The sequence below is a fragment of the Podarcis liolepis genome (genome assembly GCF_965112155.1).
Source record: "Podarcis liolepis genome assembly, chromosome: 3".
NCBI lineage: Eukaryota > Metazoa > Chordata > Lepidosauria > Squamata > Lacertidae > Podarcis > Podarcis liolepis.
The window spans coordinates 85,527,947-85,543,924 of NC_139557.1; the positions used below are offsets into that span (position 1 = coordinate 85,527,947).

The following is a 15,978-nucleotide window of genomic DNA, read 5'->3' on the forward strand; positions in this document are numbered from 1 at the left end:
TCCGTAAATGTTTGTATCTGTGTGTAAATTATGTCTTGCCCTAGAACATTTGACCATAATGATGCACCACTGGGTCTCCAAAATTGTATGTTTCTGATTAACAATGTAAGACATTCAGTTAAATATATGACCGATATAGTCCAGGATCAGAATGGCGGTGTCACGAGACACATGCATTCCATTGTTTTACTGAACGGGGAGGCTGAGGTTTACCCCCTTGACTCCAGTGGAATTCCCTGTGCCTTAGCTTTTCCTGGCTATTATGAAGACTGCCTTGCTGGAAAGGACAAATCCGTGAGCTCATAAAGATTTTTCAGAGCGGAAACATTTTCTTTTTGGAACAGATCGGATCACACCAGGTATCAAGTGTTTCAAAGAGGGAAACCTTTTTTAACTTCAGAGATCGTTTTCTTCCCTTTCCTTTTTTCCTCCTGGAAAAAATTGTTCGAATCAGTTCTTTCGCCTTTCCCCATCACATTTTAGCATTCTTTCTCTAAGAACAGGGGGAAATGAAGCCAGGCTACCTTACTATCATACAGTACAGGACCTGCACTGCCTTTTCTGATACCAATGGCAAGGAAAGATAGAGCTGGCTGTATCATTTTGCGCCGTCTTAATGATCAGGTGATAGCTGTCTAGCATATCAAGGGTGCACCAACTGGTAGACTAGACCAAATTTAACCTTCTGAGAGGCATCACCTGGTACTCTGGTTGCCAAGCCAGATAGGAAAGAGGGTGTGGAGCAGGGACATGGCTATGAAAACAGGTTTGGCTAGAACAAAAACTAGCATACTACCACAGCACCATAATGCCCCCACATCAGCATTCTTGCCATGACTTATTCAGACATCTCTTTACCCATGGGAAGCTGTGACTATCAGGAATGCTAACAGAAAGCTGTGCACCATCCATACCAAACTATCACTGAGCTGTAAGTTGCCCCTTCCTCACCTCATTTATTCTACATAAGTTTGGTTACTAAGTAGCTTGCCATAAATATTTCTAGTACAAAGAATATGCCACTAAATGATCAAGGTATTTCTCATTATTATTTTGTTTTTGAAGTAGACCTAATACTCTCTGGCGTCAGGTGGTTTGTGTGTGTGTGTGTGTGTGTGTGTGTGTGTGTGTGTGTGAGAGAGAGAGAGAGAGAGAGAGAGAGTCCATTCTACATTTGCCTAATCATAAATCTTAAAAATATGTATTACTGTGCAGCTGCAGTCTATGCAGTGTATGAAATTCTATGCTGATGTCATATGCTAAAATAACATATTTTAAAATTAGGTAACTCTGGTAAGAAGACTTTCTAGTTCCCACAAACTGAAGGCATGCTATAACCAGAATCGTTCTGCACAGTATATTCACTTAATGTCATTGTAAAACCATTTCCCGGAGAAATGTCTGTCCATTGTCAGTATAGCCTTTTTGAGTACCCCAGGCACCCCAGTAAGTCCTATAGACTTCAACAGCACTGACTGTAACGAAGGATCAATTTCTGCCACCCTGCCAAACGAACCCTGCTGTATAATCAATAAATGTGTGGCGTGAGGTCTTGGGAACTATAATTTATCCCTCACAGAGCAACAATACTCAGCACCCTTCAGGAACTACAGTTCCCAGGATTTTCTTTTTTTGGGGGGGGGAGGCGAGACAGTTAATTGTAGGCGTGGATATGCCAAAAGGCTAATTGATCTGCGTTAAACGAACAATTCACTCTAAAATATAAGGCAACACCTTGCCTTAGAAATAAACGGCCGGTCCTTTGCGCTGGTCTGTGCTTGACCTCGACCAACCCACCCGGAGTCCTTCATGGCGGGCACTGAACCTCTGAAGGAGAAGAAAGTGAAATGACCTCCAAACTCCCCTCCCTCGGCAGGCAGCGAAGATTAAACCCTTCGAGGCATCGCCAAAGAACAGAAAGAGCAAAGGCGCAGCCGGCGCGTATGTGGCAGGAGGAGACGGAGGAAGGGCCCCGCCTGCTCGCGGTCTCACACGCCGCCCTTGATGGTGCGTCGGAAACTGAATAGGGGGGATAGAGGGGGGTGGGATCCGCCACACGCGGCGCAGCAGTTTCCATGCGCGCCGGAGGAGGAGGTGGAGCCCGCCTCCATTCGCTACGTGCAGAGTCGCGAGTCCGCACCAGCAGCCGGCGGAGGCGAGGAGAGAGGGAGTCTGTCCGTCTCCCAGGTGGGCGGGAAGAGGAGGGGCCGGGCGCGCGCGCGCGGGAAGCAGCTGCTCTGGGAAAGGTGCCGCTCGCTTCGCGCGAGCCGGATTTACAAAGGCGGCGGGCGGGGGGAAGGAGGCGGTGGATTGAGAGAGTGTGTGTGTCAGGAGGCAGGTGGCGAAGGCGCTCCCGCCTATGCCGTAAAGATAACGCCGGCTTGCGAGGAGGTCTCCTGCGGGATTTCGTTTCGTTTGGCATATAGACGTTTTGTAGCGCTCGTGTTGTGAACCACGTTTATGCCCGGTTTCTCCTACATTATAATGAGCGAGGAGAAGGAGTTGGGGGCGCAGGCGAAACCTGCCTTTGTTATCACGCTTGCCCCCCCCCGGCCTCCCCCCCCCCCAGGTCTCTGGTACCTGTGGCAACTCGTCCAGAGAACCTGCGCGCGCGCACTCAGAGACCGTATTTTTGTTCCTTCATCTCCCCAACTGCACATGTTGCCATTAGCTCGTCAAAGAAACACACCATAGATAAGGGGGGGGGGCGCATAGCTGTCAACGTTTCCCTTTTTTTAAGAGAAATTCCCTTATTCCGAATAGGATTTCTCGCAAGAAAAGGGAAAAGTTGACAGCTACCGGGGGGGCGGCTTCCAACACACCCGCTGTGCTCCTAAGAAACAGACCGCGCCAAGCAGTCGAGAGATCTGGGATGAATCTCCCGTCGCTCCCCGTCTGTCAGGCTTCGGGAGGTGACCCCGCGGCTGTGTGCGCGCGCGCTGTCTGGAAGCGAAGGAACAGGGCGCTGGGTAGAGTATGAACTTTTTCCAGAACAGGGTATCGGGGACGAGGCATCTTGGCCTGTATAGGCAGGGGCTAGATTATGGGGTGTGGAACAATGAACACACTGGCTGCTGGAGATCCAGTGTGTGTGTGTGTTTAATGCGAATAACAGCCATAGGGAAGGGGGGGTGCACTATTTGGGCTGTAACCATGGCACCTGCGGAAGTATAGCTAAACCTTGTGCTTTGCCTTCTTGAAATCCCCACCATGGTGCTATTGGCAAAGCATGCAGGCCCCATTCTCCCCTCCTGTGATCCTCACTCCCACTGTGGTTGCCCGTTTTAAAAAGCTCCAGAGTTCTTGTTTAGGATCTCCCGCATCAGTTCTAGTTTTGCTTTCCAAGAAATTTATGGCACAGAATGACTCTGTGTAATATGCCAGTCTACTGTCCTCTGATCAGTCACCAGATAAAATAAGCCAAGAGCTGCTCTTGTACCAGGTTATGTCAACACATATATACATAGTATACCACTATATACTGCAGGTCAAGTCCTGCCTCAGCCACTTCACACTTGACACAGTTGTGTTTGGGGAATAAAGTATGACTAGCAGGCACATATTCTTAAACACTGGGGAATAAGCACCAGGGGGACATAATTGTGGCCTCAGCTCAGCTCCCCAGTGCTTATTCACAGTGATAAATGTACACTTTTTGTATACAAGTGCTTTCAGTATAGACAATGCAGTAAGTGTGAAGTGGCCCTTCCTTCAGCAAATCGTTTTCACTACACCTCTGTTTCAGAGCTGTCAACACTTTGTGATGTGTGTTTGTGTGCTCTCCCAATATATCTCTAAAAGAAAGGTTAAAGGGAGACATCCTTGCTGATTAGCCTTTCATCATCTCATATGGCAACCATGTGATTCCCATATTAGAATGATGTAATTCTAATCAGGAATAATGCATTCGCTCGTAAAAATTGTTTTGGCTTCTTGGCCTTTTGGCTAAAATCAAGTGTAAACATAATTTGGGTGGAATCATTTTTTGAGCATGTAGGAAAAGCACACATCCACCTGTGTATAGCTCAAGGCAACGGCAGCTGTGGAAATGAGATGCAGTGCAACTGATATAGAGTTAGGTGTGGGAATGGTGAAGAGGGAAAAAGAGGTAATGGTTACAGTACATGTAAAAGTCCTGCTTCCCAAGCTGACATAATTTCATTAATACAGTGGGGGGGGGGCAGAGCAAGCTGCTGCAAGGAAGCTGAAAAGATCACAAGGAGCTGCTTTACTGTGTGGAAAGTGTCTCTTGGTCTTGAGGAATAAATAGTGGCTCAGTTTGAAAGGAGACATGTATGCATTTCTCCAAGAGTCTGTGGTTTTAGCATGTCCAGGAACTAAAATTTATTCCTTATTGCTAAATGGTTCTCCACTTGTGAGGGTGGACAGCAAGGGAGATTAGGAAAGTGCCACCAGAAGCACATAACTCTTGCCTGGCCTGTAAAACCTATAAGAAATTTCAGAGCTCGGCGGGGGCAGAGATTTGTGGTGAAAAGCCTTGGACCTGCCCTTGCAATCTTTAATTCTAATCTTCTGAAATACAGCACCAGATCTCTAAACCCCCCATTCCTATTATATCTGCAGCTCACTGCTGCTAAGGTACTGATCTCTATACCAGCCATTTCCTGGAAATGTGCTGAGCTGTCCTGCTGTGACCCTGATCTTTGGGACAAATTCCTGATTTTGCTTGTGATTGTTCATTTTTTCTTGATATTGGTGGATTTGATAAAAAAATTATTTCCTGAATTTATTGCAAAAGCAAAATCAGATTCTTGGATCATAATGTTGACTTAGGGTTAATCAAATGTTTGTGTGTGTGTGTGTGTGTGTGTGTGTGTGTCCTTTCTTTCTTCCCAGGATGTGTCAATACAATTTGCATTCATAACAGATATTTAAAAGGGGCACAAGGTAGCTTCTAGAAAACATCTCATAGTTTAACAATTTGAAATTCTGTGGAAAGAGCAAGCAAAGACAGATTATGACTTAGACATTCTGTCAAAACCATTTTATTTTACTACGTATTTGAGTTGTGCTGAATTTATCTCTGCTACATTGATCATTGTAAATGTGTTCTGTTTGTTTTTGATGGCCGTATTGGTCAATTTTTTAATTATAAGTGAAAGTTGCATTGGGAGTTAATCTTTTTAGGGCCAAAAGTCAGGATATTAATGGTTTTATAACAATTAATCAAGGATTAATATTTAGTCAGACCAACTGTCCATTTTCTGGCCCCATGCTGTGTCTTCCAAAAGTGTCCAGTAAAAGTGGTGTTAGTAAGTTTTAGGAGTGCATTGTACTCTTATTTTTAAGCAGGCAGACTTAATTCCCTGCTATTCACTCCCATTCTCTGGATTGCTAGTGATATCTCTATAAGCTTAAGAAAGGATACCGCAAATATCCCACCACATAGTTGTTGAGGGCATGGAAAGTGTCCTGATTGAAATTCTGGAGAGGAGAGCTGTTGCCAGTCATCATCAACAATACCCAACTAGATCAGGGGTGGGAAACCTTTGGCCCTCCAGATGTTGCAGAACTACACCTTCCATCATCCTTGACCATGCTTGTTCAGCAACATCTGGAGGGCCAAAGGTTCCCCATATCTATACTAGAAGGACCAATAATCAGCTTCCTATGGTCCCCCCCAGAGCAGTTACCAAGGCATGTGCCAGCTCTTAGAAGGTGGGTAGATGTTTGTTGGCAGTACTGAAAAAGGGAAATCCCAGTCGTGCTGCTGGTGCACAGCCCAGTGCTGCATTTAGCTGAGAGGATGGTATTGCCTTCATCTTTCTCTCTGACTTACATACTCAGACCTCTGAATCGTACAAAACTCATCATGCAAAAATGAAAAGGAAGCTGCGGATTCAGACCTTCGTTGCCTTACCTTAAGATAAAATTTGGCAGTCACTTGGACTGTGGCTATTCATACAGAAATCCATTATAAATGGGATCAACACGTGTCTTGTCAGTTCTGCAATCGTGTAAAAAGTAATGATAAATATCAAGAATAGGTATATTAGCTGCACATTCCCAGGACAACAAGTGCAAGCATAAAACTGATGTAAGTTTTTAAAAACCCATTAAATCAGTAACAAACAAGAACCATAGCATACCAGAGTTGGCAGAGTTTGCCAAAACAACTCAAAGCAGTGTTTTTAAAGGCCTGTGATAATGCAAAGATCTTAATCTGGCACAAAAAGAAATGAGTAGAAACCAGTTGAGCCTCCTTGGGAAGAGCTTTTCTCAGCTGCAGAGCCACAGATGAAAAAGCCCTCCGCAGTTGCCACCCACTTATAGTAAATTCATCAGCCACTAGTGCTGTTTCAAAACTGGTATATGATTCCTAGGGCTAGTCCCAGCTGGCAGCCTAGTAGCTGTATTCTAAACTACATCAAGTATTCAGACAAGACATTTAGAGGCCTTTCCATTTTACCTAATTAAAACTTCTGTATTTCATGGGACTAATATGACAATACAACCTCTCTTGGTGTCCTTCACACATACACAATATCATTTTACATGAGACACAGCAATAGCAGAGTAACATGGAGCAATGGTTACCCTACAGTCCATTGTTAGGGATCTACCATTACCTTTCAGAGTTACCAAATGGGAAATTAACTTACCTCTTCCAATTGCCTTCAGCTGACTCTGATGTCAAATCATTGTGTGCCAGCAACAGGTTCATGGTGCACTCAAAGGCTGGATGAAGGCTCAAACTGGATGAATGAGAGATTATGTGAAGCCAAAATAGTCAAATATTGATTCCTGTTGGTTGCCTGAATAAGGTCTCATCAATCAGCAGCATCCTTCCTTCAAACAAGAAGTCTACCCAACAAGGAGGACTATATTATGTTAACCAGTGGTGGCTAACTTGGAAGCTATTATAGTGTGCCTTGCCAGTCCCTGAATCACTTTAAACTAGCAGCAGAACTGTCCACTTTCGTTTTTCTTCAATCTGCTATCTTCTTGCTGAGATTTCCCTCCGAGGTAATTCCAAACCTCTGTATTACTACTTCTCATGACTGTGCAAGAAAGTCTGTATTTCCTACAATAGCTGATTTATAAGGACCTAGCATTATATTCAGCTTCTCTGTTAAAAACAATTATTTGACATTTCATATATCTCAGTGTGTAACCAAAAACAATCCAGGAATGTGATGAAATATCTGCCATATTCCAAGGACCAGGAGAAGCCCAATATTATAATGCGAAGGCTGATAAATCAGGCTTTTCTGCAGTGTTACAAAGTTCTGGACAACAACCTAATGTCTAGATGAGCAAAGAATCATTGTTGGTGTGAAGAAGGGTTCCCAACAAAGCTATCCCCAGCTAGCAATTAGCAAAGACGAGATGAGAAGAATGACATAGAAATAATACTTCCAGGAGGGAAATAATAGTGGTTAAGATAAAGCGCACTCCTCCCATTAGGAATTGCTCCTCCCTTACAGGCCTTTGTATCTTTGCACCCTCCCCCTTTCCCTTCAGCCCTAGAACAAGAGTCTAATGCAAGCAGAGGAAAGTTAAGCACAGCTGCAAATCTAATCAGAACTGCCCTGGCAGGCAGGCATGCACAGCTGGGAGCTGGAAATGCTCTTTTCCAGGCACAAATTGATACCAAATGGAGCAGATGGAAGAAGGCCAGTTATTATGGCTCATGACTCGTGCGTCTAGATCTCAAAAAATAGTTTTAGACCTAGAAGCATCACCAGATGACTGAGCATTGCTGGGAAGTTTGGGGTGTGGGGTGTTGAATCACATGAAGTACTTTTGATCTTATATATATATATTTATATTTATATATATATATATATATATATGTTTTCGTAGATTTTCACGGGTACAGGAATGCAGGTTTTGGTGTCCTCGGGTGTCTTCCCGTGTAAAAGTTGGGGTGTCTAGGCGACGTTTCGACGAGGTCTCACTCGTCATCTTCAGGCTGGTGCTTTCGGCTTCTTGTTACTGGAACAGAGCGGGATCTCAGTGTTTGAGTTCCTATAAATACTGTAGAGGGGTGTGGTGTATTGCCTCAAAAGTTCTGGGCAGAGGGGAAGTTCCCAGGCTAGTGTTCTTTTCTTCTTTTGTTCCTTAATTACTTGAGGGATATCTTGAGTGATTTCTTGAGTGATATTCTGAGTACCACTTAGGTGGGTCATTAGGTGTGGATTAGTTGCTAAAGCCTTCGTGTCTTGACCTCTTGAATTTGTGAAGAGTTTTTCTGGGAAGATGGCTGTACTGCACTTAGTTGTGCTTTGGCTTGGCTTCGTGTATAGGGGTGAGCTGTGGTTTTGTGCCCTGTGCCAGCCAGATCTGTGTAGGGATTGCAGGGGGGTGCAGCATCCGGAGGTGCCACTATGGTTTGGTTACTGGATGGTGTCTGTAATTTATCTGTGGAGAGGGTCTGGGTTTGGGTCTGGTGTGGTTGATTGGTGGTGGCGTTCTGTGTGCCTCTGGATCTGGTGTCGGTTTTTGTGGGGAGGGCTAATTTCCAGATGTCTGGCAGGCGGGACGTGTCGTCACGCTTGTTCATGTTGTGAGGGTGTTTCTCTATCTCGATGGCTTCCATGATTATTCTCTTGTGGTGATGTTCCATGTTAAAGAGCAATTTGGAATCTGCAAAATTAATTTCGTGTCCTGTTTCTTTCATGTGTTGGAAAAGAGAGGAAGATTTTTCTTCTTTTTTGACGGCATTCTTGTGTTCTGCGATACGTGCATTTATTCGTCTGTTTGTTTGTCCAATGTACGTGGCTGGGCAGACTTTGCAGGGTATTTCATAGACCCCTTGGTTTTCCAACTGGATTTTATCTTTGGGGTTTCTGAGGATATTGGCTATTTTTTGGTTGGTGCAAAAGGCTGTTTTGATATTGTGTTTATGGAGGATTTTGCTAATTTTATCTGTAGTGCCCTTGATATAAGGAAGGAGGGCCATGCCATTGTTTTCTTCCGTGTCTTGGTTTTTGGGGGGTGTTTCTTTTTGGATTAGCTTCTTAACCCTGTTTTGCTGGTATCCATTGGCGATTAACACATTTGAGAGATTCTGTAACTCAGTTGTCAAGTGGTCTTTGTCAGCCAGGCGTTTGGTTCTGGAGATGAGGGTCTTGGCTACGGAGTTTATTTGTGCAGGGTGGTGGTGTGATTGAGCATGTAAGTAGCGGTTGGTGTGTGTTTTTTTCCGGTAGATAGTGTGTCCTAGGGAGCCATCAGGTTTTTTGTAGATTAGGACGTCAAGGAAGGGAAGCTGGTTGTTGGCTTCTATTTCCATAGTGAATTGTATTTTGGGGTGTAGGCTGTTGAGATGTGTGAGGAAGCTATCTAGTTTTTCTTTCCCGTGTGGCCAAATTACAAAGGTGTCGTCAACATATCTGAGCCAAAGTTTGGGTTTGTGTTCTGACTTGTCTAAAGCATTGGTTTCAAAGTGTTCCATGTACAGATTTGCGATGACCGGTGAGAGGGGTGATCCCATAGGTGCTCCTTCTATCTGTTTGTATCTTTGTCCATTGTGGATGAAGTACGTGTTGGTTAGGCAGTGGTTGGTCAGGTCCAGGATGTATTCGGGGGGATTGTATTTGTTTTGAATGGCTGTCAAGGCTTCATTAATGGGCACTTGTGTGAAGAGAGATACAACATCGAAGCTCACAAGTAGGTCATCGGGAAGTAGGTTTTGCTTCTTTATTGTTTCTATGAACTGGAAGGAGTTTGTAACGTGTGAAGAGATGGATTCTGCATAGGGCTGAAGTTGCTTAGCGAGAAATTTAGCGAGATTTTGTAGAGGTGAGCCTATGGAGCTGACTATTGGTCTGAGTGGTGTTCCTTCTTTGTGTATCTTGGGGAGGCCGTAGAGTTTGGGGCATCTGGATGATTTTTCTCTGGGGATGATTCTTAGCTGGATTTCTTCACTGATAGGAGAGGCTTTTATTTTGGATTTGGTGGTTTTTTCCAGATAGGTGGTGGGATCTGTTTTTATAGGTTGGTAGGTAGGGTCTTGGAGTAGATTTGATAGTTTTGCTTGGTAGTCCGATGTGTTCATCACAACAGTGGCATTACCTTTGTCTGCTGGGAGAATGATTATGTTGTTGTCTTTCCTCAGGTTGGTGAGTGCTTTCTGTTCTTCTTTGTGTAAATTGCTTCTGGGTGGTTTGCTGGAGCAGAGGATGTTGGTGACTTCAAGTCTGATTTTATTGGCTTCATCTGGGTTGATTTTGGTTAGGCTAGCTTCGACTCCGCATATGATGTTTTCCGTGGGGATGCGTGCACCTCCGGATGCTGCACCCCCCTGCAATCCCTACACAGATCTGGCTGGCACAGGGCACAAAACCACAGCTCGCCCCTATACACGAAGCCAAGCCAAAGCACAACTAAGTGCAGTACAGCCATCTTCCCAGAAAAACTCTTCACAAATTCAAGAGGTCAAGACACGAAGGCTTTAGCAACTAATCCACACCTAATGACCCACCTAAGTGGTACTCAGAATATCACTCAAGAAATCACTCAAGATATCCCTCAAGTAATTAAGGAACAAAAGAAGAAAAGAACACTAGCCTGGGAACTTCCCCTCTGCCCAGAACTTTTGAGGCAATACACCACACCCCTCTACAGTATTTATAGGAACTCAAACACTGAGATCCCGCTCTGTTCCAGTAACAAGAAGCCGAAAGCACCAGCCTGAAGATGACGAGTGAGACCTCGTCGAAACGTCGCCTAGACACCCCAACTTTTACACGGGAAGACACCCGAGGACACCAAAACCTGCATATATATATATATATATATATATATATATATATATATATATATATTTATATTTATATATATATATATATATATATATATATATATATATATATATATATATATATATATATATATTTATATGAGCCAAAGGAAGAAGTCAACCCAGTTTGAATTTGCAAATGGTAATCTGGTTGTCTGAGAGTTGGCAGTAGCCTTGGTAGTGAGTGAGCCTACAAAGATCTACATGACCCAGAAGACCAGTTCACCTGGTGTACTCTCAGATAACGTTTACTTGCTTCATCAATCAAAAAGGCAATTTATGTATTGTTACAAATCTATACTTGTCTGTACTGTAGACTAGGGATGGAGATTCTGTGGTCCTCCAGATGTTGTTGGACTTTAGTTCCCATCAACCCCATCTAGGGTGGTCAATCAGGGATTGTGGGAACGTAGTTTAGTATCTGAAGGGCCACAGGTTCCCATTGTTGAAGCAGACTATGGACCAATGCACTGTCCATTGGAAAAAGTGGATAATTATTTTCTATCTAGCCTGATATCTCTCATATACCCGATCTCTGCTGTCTTCCTAGTGAAGCAGCCTGCGTGCTCAGACTCAAGCTACATTTTGTTGAGCTGTATTTCAGCCCACTGAAGGGCTTTGTAGCCGAGTGCTGAATAATTCTTTGTGCATATGGTTTGATAGCCACTTCCCACCAGAAAAGATGAGCCTGCAGATAACAGTAGTCTGCCATGGCTTTGCATAGATCCTAGAGTAGACCTTGTGCATCCATAGAACTACTGTATCTCCATGCCATGAGAATGAATCTGCCATATACACAACAGATTATGTCATACACTTAATTTCTTTTTTCTTTTCTTTTTTGGTAGAGCACTTTAATATGGAAAACTTTATGGAAGTACAGCATTTATGGAAGCCTCCTTAGGAAACCAAAGGGATGTGTATGTTGGACCTTAGTCTTCTACCATAACTTTCCTCATTCACCTACATGAATATTTTCTTTATTAACAGAATGGAGAGCCAAGGAAGATGGATACTTAAGAGCTTGTTCCAAGTCACACAAAAGGTCTGGAGCAAATGTTAGTCTTGAATTCAATGGACTCCAGTGTAAGCCAAGTTGATGCTCTGGTGTCATTTTCTCTTTTCAAGCTGTTCCCTTGTACACCAAGACACTGGAATATAACTGCATCCCATCCACTCACATGTGAAGGTATAAAGACTTAGGTCTGAACTTTATCTCCAGAGTGTCCCCTATGGAATTATTGCTTCTTGCATAGAAGTAGTTCCCCCTTCCTCCAGTAAATTCGCTGTGGAAGTTCCCCCAATATGACCAGGACCAAAACCCCATCTGTGAAGACAAAAGCAAGAAGAAATACAACTCTTTGTATTGTGGTGAATGATTAAACACTGCTGTAAAAGCCTGAAAACTGACACTAAACTCTGTATAGCTATCTACCCTAGAACCACTGACTTGATATCTGAGGAAGAAGGCAAGTAAAGGAAGGAAATGCCACAAATAATCTTCCTGGTTCCTTAGTGCTAAGGTGCGGGGGGGGGGGACAGAGATGGGAACATGCTTTGGGCATACAAAGTTAGCAAAATTGGGGGGGGGGGAGAGAGAGACTAGTGTTAGTAAACCGTAACATATCCAAAGGTATACCTAGGAGTTGGCCCCAGCCAAGGGCACAGGCAGGGGGCGGCGGCGCAAAAATCACACCTCTGGCTTAGAGTGGCTAGGAACCCACCCACCTGCCCGTATGCTCCCCAGGCCACTCCTCCAGCGCTTTGGGTGGCCGGGCAAACTGAGCAGGCTCATCTGGGCACCTTGGTGGAGGAATCTGGTTGCTGGCATGGGCTATCGCAGCAGCCCTGCAGGGCCCCCTCCTCAGCTGGCCAGTGATGCTATTAAAAGTGTGAGCTGAGCACCCAGCAGGGCTTGGAGGGAAGAAAGAGGGAAAGAGTTGGCAAGAGTTCCAGTGGGGGGGGGTGGAAGGGAGGGAGGAAGTAGGCAGAAGCGAAAGCAGTGAGCTGAACCAGGCAGGCAGGGAGACCAGCAGAGGAAGAGGGGAGGCGGAACAGAGCAGACCCAAACCTGATGGCTGCAGAGGAAGAAACTGGTGGAGTGCAAAAGTAAAAAAAAAAAAAGCAAACTTTCTGAGTTTCTGGTACTCCAGCTTCAGAGGCACCAATACAGCTCCTTGCCAAGGGCAATAAGGGAGCCTAGTTACACCTTCGAATGTATCCAAATTCTGGTGCAATCATTTGAGAAATGCGCTTTCTAAAATGTAGGAGCTTCATATTCACAATCCTAGATGGGTTTAACACAGCTCAATTACCCTAGATGGGTACATATTTAGGGGCCAGATTTTTATCTTGTGCAAATCAGTGCTGGTCCACTGACTTCAAAGAGAGCAACATTCCATATTCTAAATATGCAACAAACCAAGGAGGAACTAAACATCCATTACAGTAAAAAAAAAAAAATCCTGGAATGTTTCTGATGTTCAAAATGCTTTGGCTTATTGTGGCAAAAGAATAGCTTTTTAATAGCGAAATGCTGCAAAGGCATTTTTTTCATATCAGTAACACTAAGATATCACCAGCCATGAAGTTTTTACTTGAATGTACAAGGAAATACAAATAGCTTGGAGAATGCCCAGCTAAATATTTTCAGCTCGTGGACCTGACAAAATTCAAGAATCTATATTGCAATTATGCTGAACTGGAAAATGCTCTTGCCAAGGAGACTAGTTAGCCTTTCGGAGAAATCATGATTTTTACAGATGGACAAAAAACAATGTGCCTCTGTATATTTTATATATACTAAGATTCTCATTGTTTTTGATAATGGCTCAGAACAAGGCAATGTATTTCCATCTTCACAAGGAAACCAAGACTAATATATGTTGAAAAAATGTGATCGCCAGTTTCTACTTCGAGCAAAAATATAAAAATCTGGTGATGCACACTGGCTCAAAGATGCAAGAGCATCAGATCATAGCTGTACAAGAGAAGGCCCAGGCCTAATATATGAGGCCTCTATTCTGGATACTAGGCCAATGGCTCTCAACAGCTGGCCTTAGGAATGACTGAGGTAATATATGAAAAGGGTTATGCCTTTTCCTTCCCAGTTGGGGATGCTGTAAACCAGGGGTAGGCAACCTAAGGCCCAGGGGCCAGATGCAGCCCAGTCGCCTTCTCAATCCAGCCTGCGGATGGTCCGGGAATCGGCGTGTTTTTACATGAGTAGAATGTGTCCTTTTATTTAAAATGCATCACTGAGTTATTTGTGGGGCATAGGGATTTGTTCATTATTATTATTTTTCAAAATATAGTCCGGCCCCCCACAAGGTCTGAGGGACGGTGGGCCAGCCCACGGCTGAAAAAGTTTGCTGACCCCTGCTGTAAGCAGCATCTCTGGAGAACAGGCTGGCAGTTTTGAGGCAGACTGAGTCAGATATGGAAGAGAATAAGGGACCTGAGTTTGGGCTCTATAAAAAGAATATTGGAGATGCTGGCTGTTGTCCTGGAGGACCCGATGTGGCAAGAGGAGACTTGCTGTTGGAATAATTTATGCTGTACTGTACCTCCAACAATGCACAGCCTGATAATAAATAAAAATGTTGCAAAACACCACTAAACCCCCAAGGACCTTATTCGAAAAGAAACCAAACCCAAGTAGTGCTGAACCCCTGAAACCTCTCACTGCTCAGAGATTCAGGGCACCAGTGTGACCATATGATTACAGTGGTACCTCAGGTTAAGTACTTAATTCGTTCCGGAAGTCCGTTCTTAACCTGAAACTGTTCTTAACCTGAAGCACCACTTTAGCTAATGGGGCCTCCTGCTGCCGCCGTGCCACCGTCACACGCTTTCTGTTCTCATCCTGAAGCAAAGTTCTTAACCCAAGGTACTGTTTCTGGGTTAGTGGAGTCTGTAACCTGAAGCGTCTGTAACCCAAGGTACCACTGTACTGGCATCCTATGTTCCATCATGCCTTATGTTGCACTGTCAGTTTGATTTGGAAAATTGGAGGCTAGTTTTATGACTTCTTACCTTCAGGGAACCCATTCCATATTGACCTGTCCATCAAGGAACCCCTGTGTACTTTTTAAAAAAATTGGGGGCATGTGCAAGAGTTCACACTGAGCTCAAGCTATATCTATTCAGCTATATCTATTTCCATTTCACATCTATTTCCATGTGAAATAAGACCATATCCTCATTTATCATGCCCAATATTTTCTTGTTACAGCAAAATTGCAGAGGAAGGTGGTAAACATTGGCCACACAGTCTTGCAGTGAAGTTTATCTGCTATTACTCTGGTTTCGGTGTTCCGTTGCACCAGAAGCGGCTTAGTCATGCTGGCCACATGACCCGGAAAAACTGTCTGCGGACAAACGCCGGATCCCTTGGCCTTTAAAAGCGAGATGAGCTCCACAACCCCAGAGTCGTCTGCGACTGGACTTAACTGTCAGGGGTCCTTTACCTTTACCAGTCTTCTTAAGAAGAAGCCCCTGATAAAGCTTTCCTGGATGCAGTTTGGAAAGCACTGGCCTAGAAGATAAAACTTCTAAAAATTAGGCTTCCCAGTCCTTCTAAACTTTCGCTAATCAAGATTCCAGGCTGGGATAGCAAAGTTATACCACCCCGCCAGTGCTCATGGGGCAGGTTGAGGGTTGATTAGAGGAGAAATGGCACTAGAAAGTTAAACCCTGCTGAGCTGCAAATGTGTGTCTGAGAAGGGAGATTCTTTTACTTCAGAAATTTAGACAGGTTTGTCAGTGGTAAAACTGCAGCAGCTGCTCTGTCTTTCTCTGGGGCTGAGTTCTAAATATGTGATCCTGGAAATCTCTCCAAAAGCACACAATTGTATGAGAGGGGACATAGGCATTGGATGAACCCTTTAAGGTGAAGATGGCAGGGATATTTCTGCCTGTGTGCTTGTGTTCATCATTCACAGAAATTGAAAAAAGAGGACAACACACATCCCCTAAAAGTTAGGAGGACAAGGAAAGGGCAGGAACAAGGATACGGGCTGCCCGTGAGCTGCATTCCCTCATAGGCAACTCCTGGGGGAAGAGGGCACATGCCAGGGTGGGCAGGACCAGAGGCAAAAAGTGTGGGATAGCCAGCCTCATATAACCAACATGCTTCAGTCTAATTAATGCATGATGGGGTTAAGACCATAGAGTAAGCCAGGCTTAGCTCACCTGAGAAAGGACTAGGC

The 15,978-nt window shown here is 44.3% G+C and overlaps 2 long non-coding RNA genes across 2 annotated transcripts in view; one reads left to right on the forward strand and one right to left on the reverse strand.

Moving 5' to 3' along the window:
• LOC310704118 overlaps positions 1 to 15,978 on the reverse strand; it is a 429,938-nt gene that overhangs the window by 152,791 nt on the left and 261,169 nt on the right. The window lies entirely within an intron of this gene.
• On the forward strand, positions 2,078 to 14,380 carry LOC310704117. The gene is made up of 2 exons (XR_014524573.1): positions 2,078 to 2,187; positions 11,617 to 14,380. It is a non-coding gene; the product is annotated as an uncharacterized lncRNA (long non-coding RNA).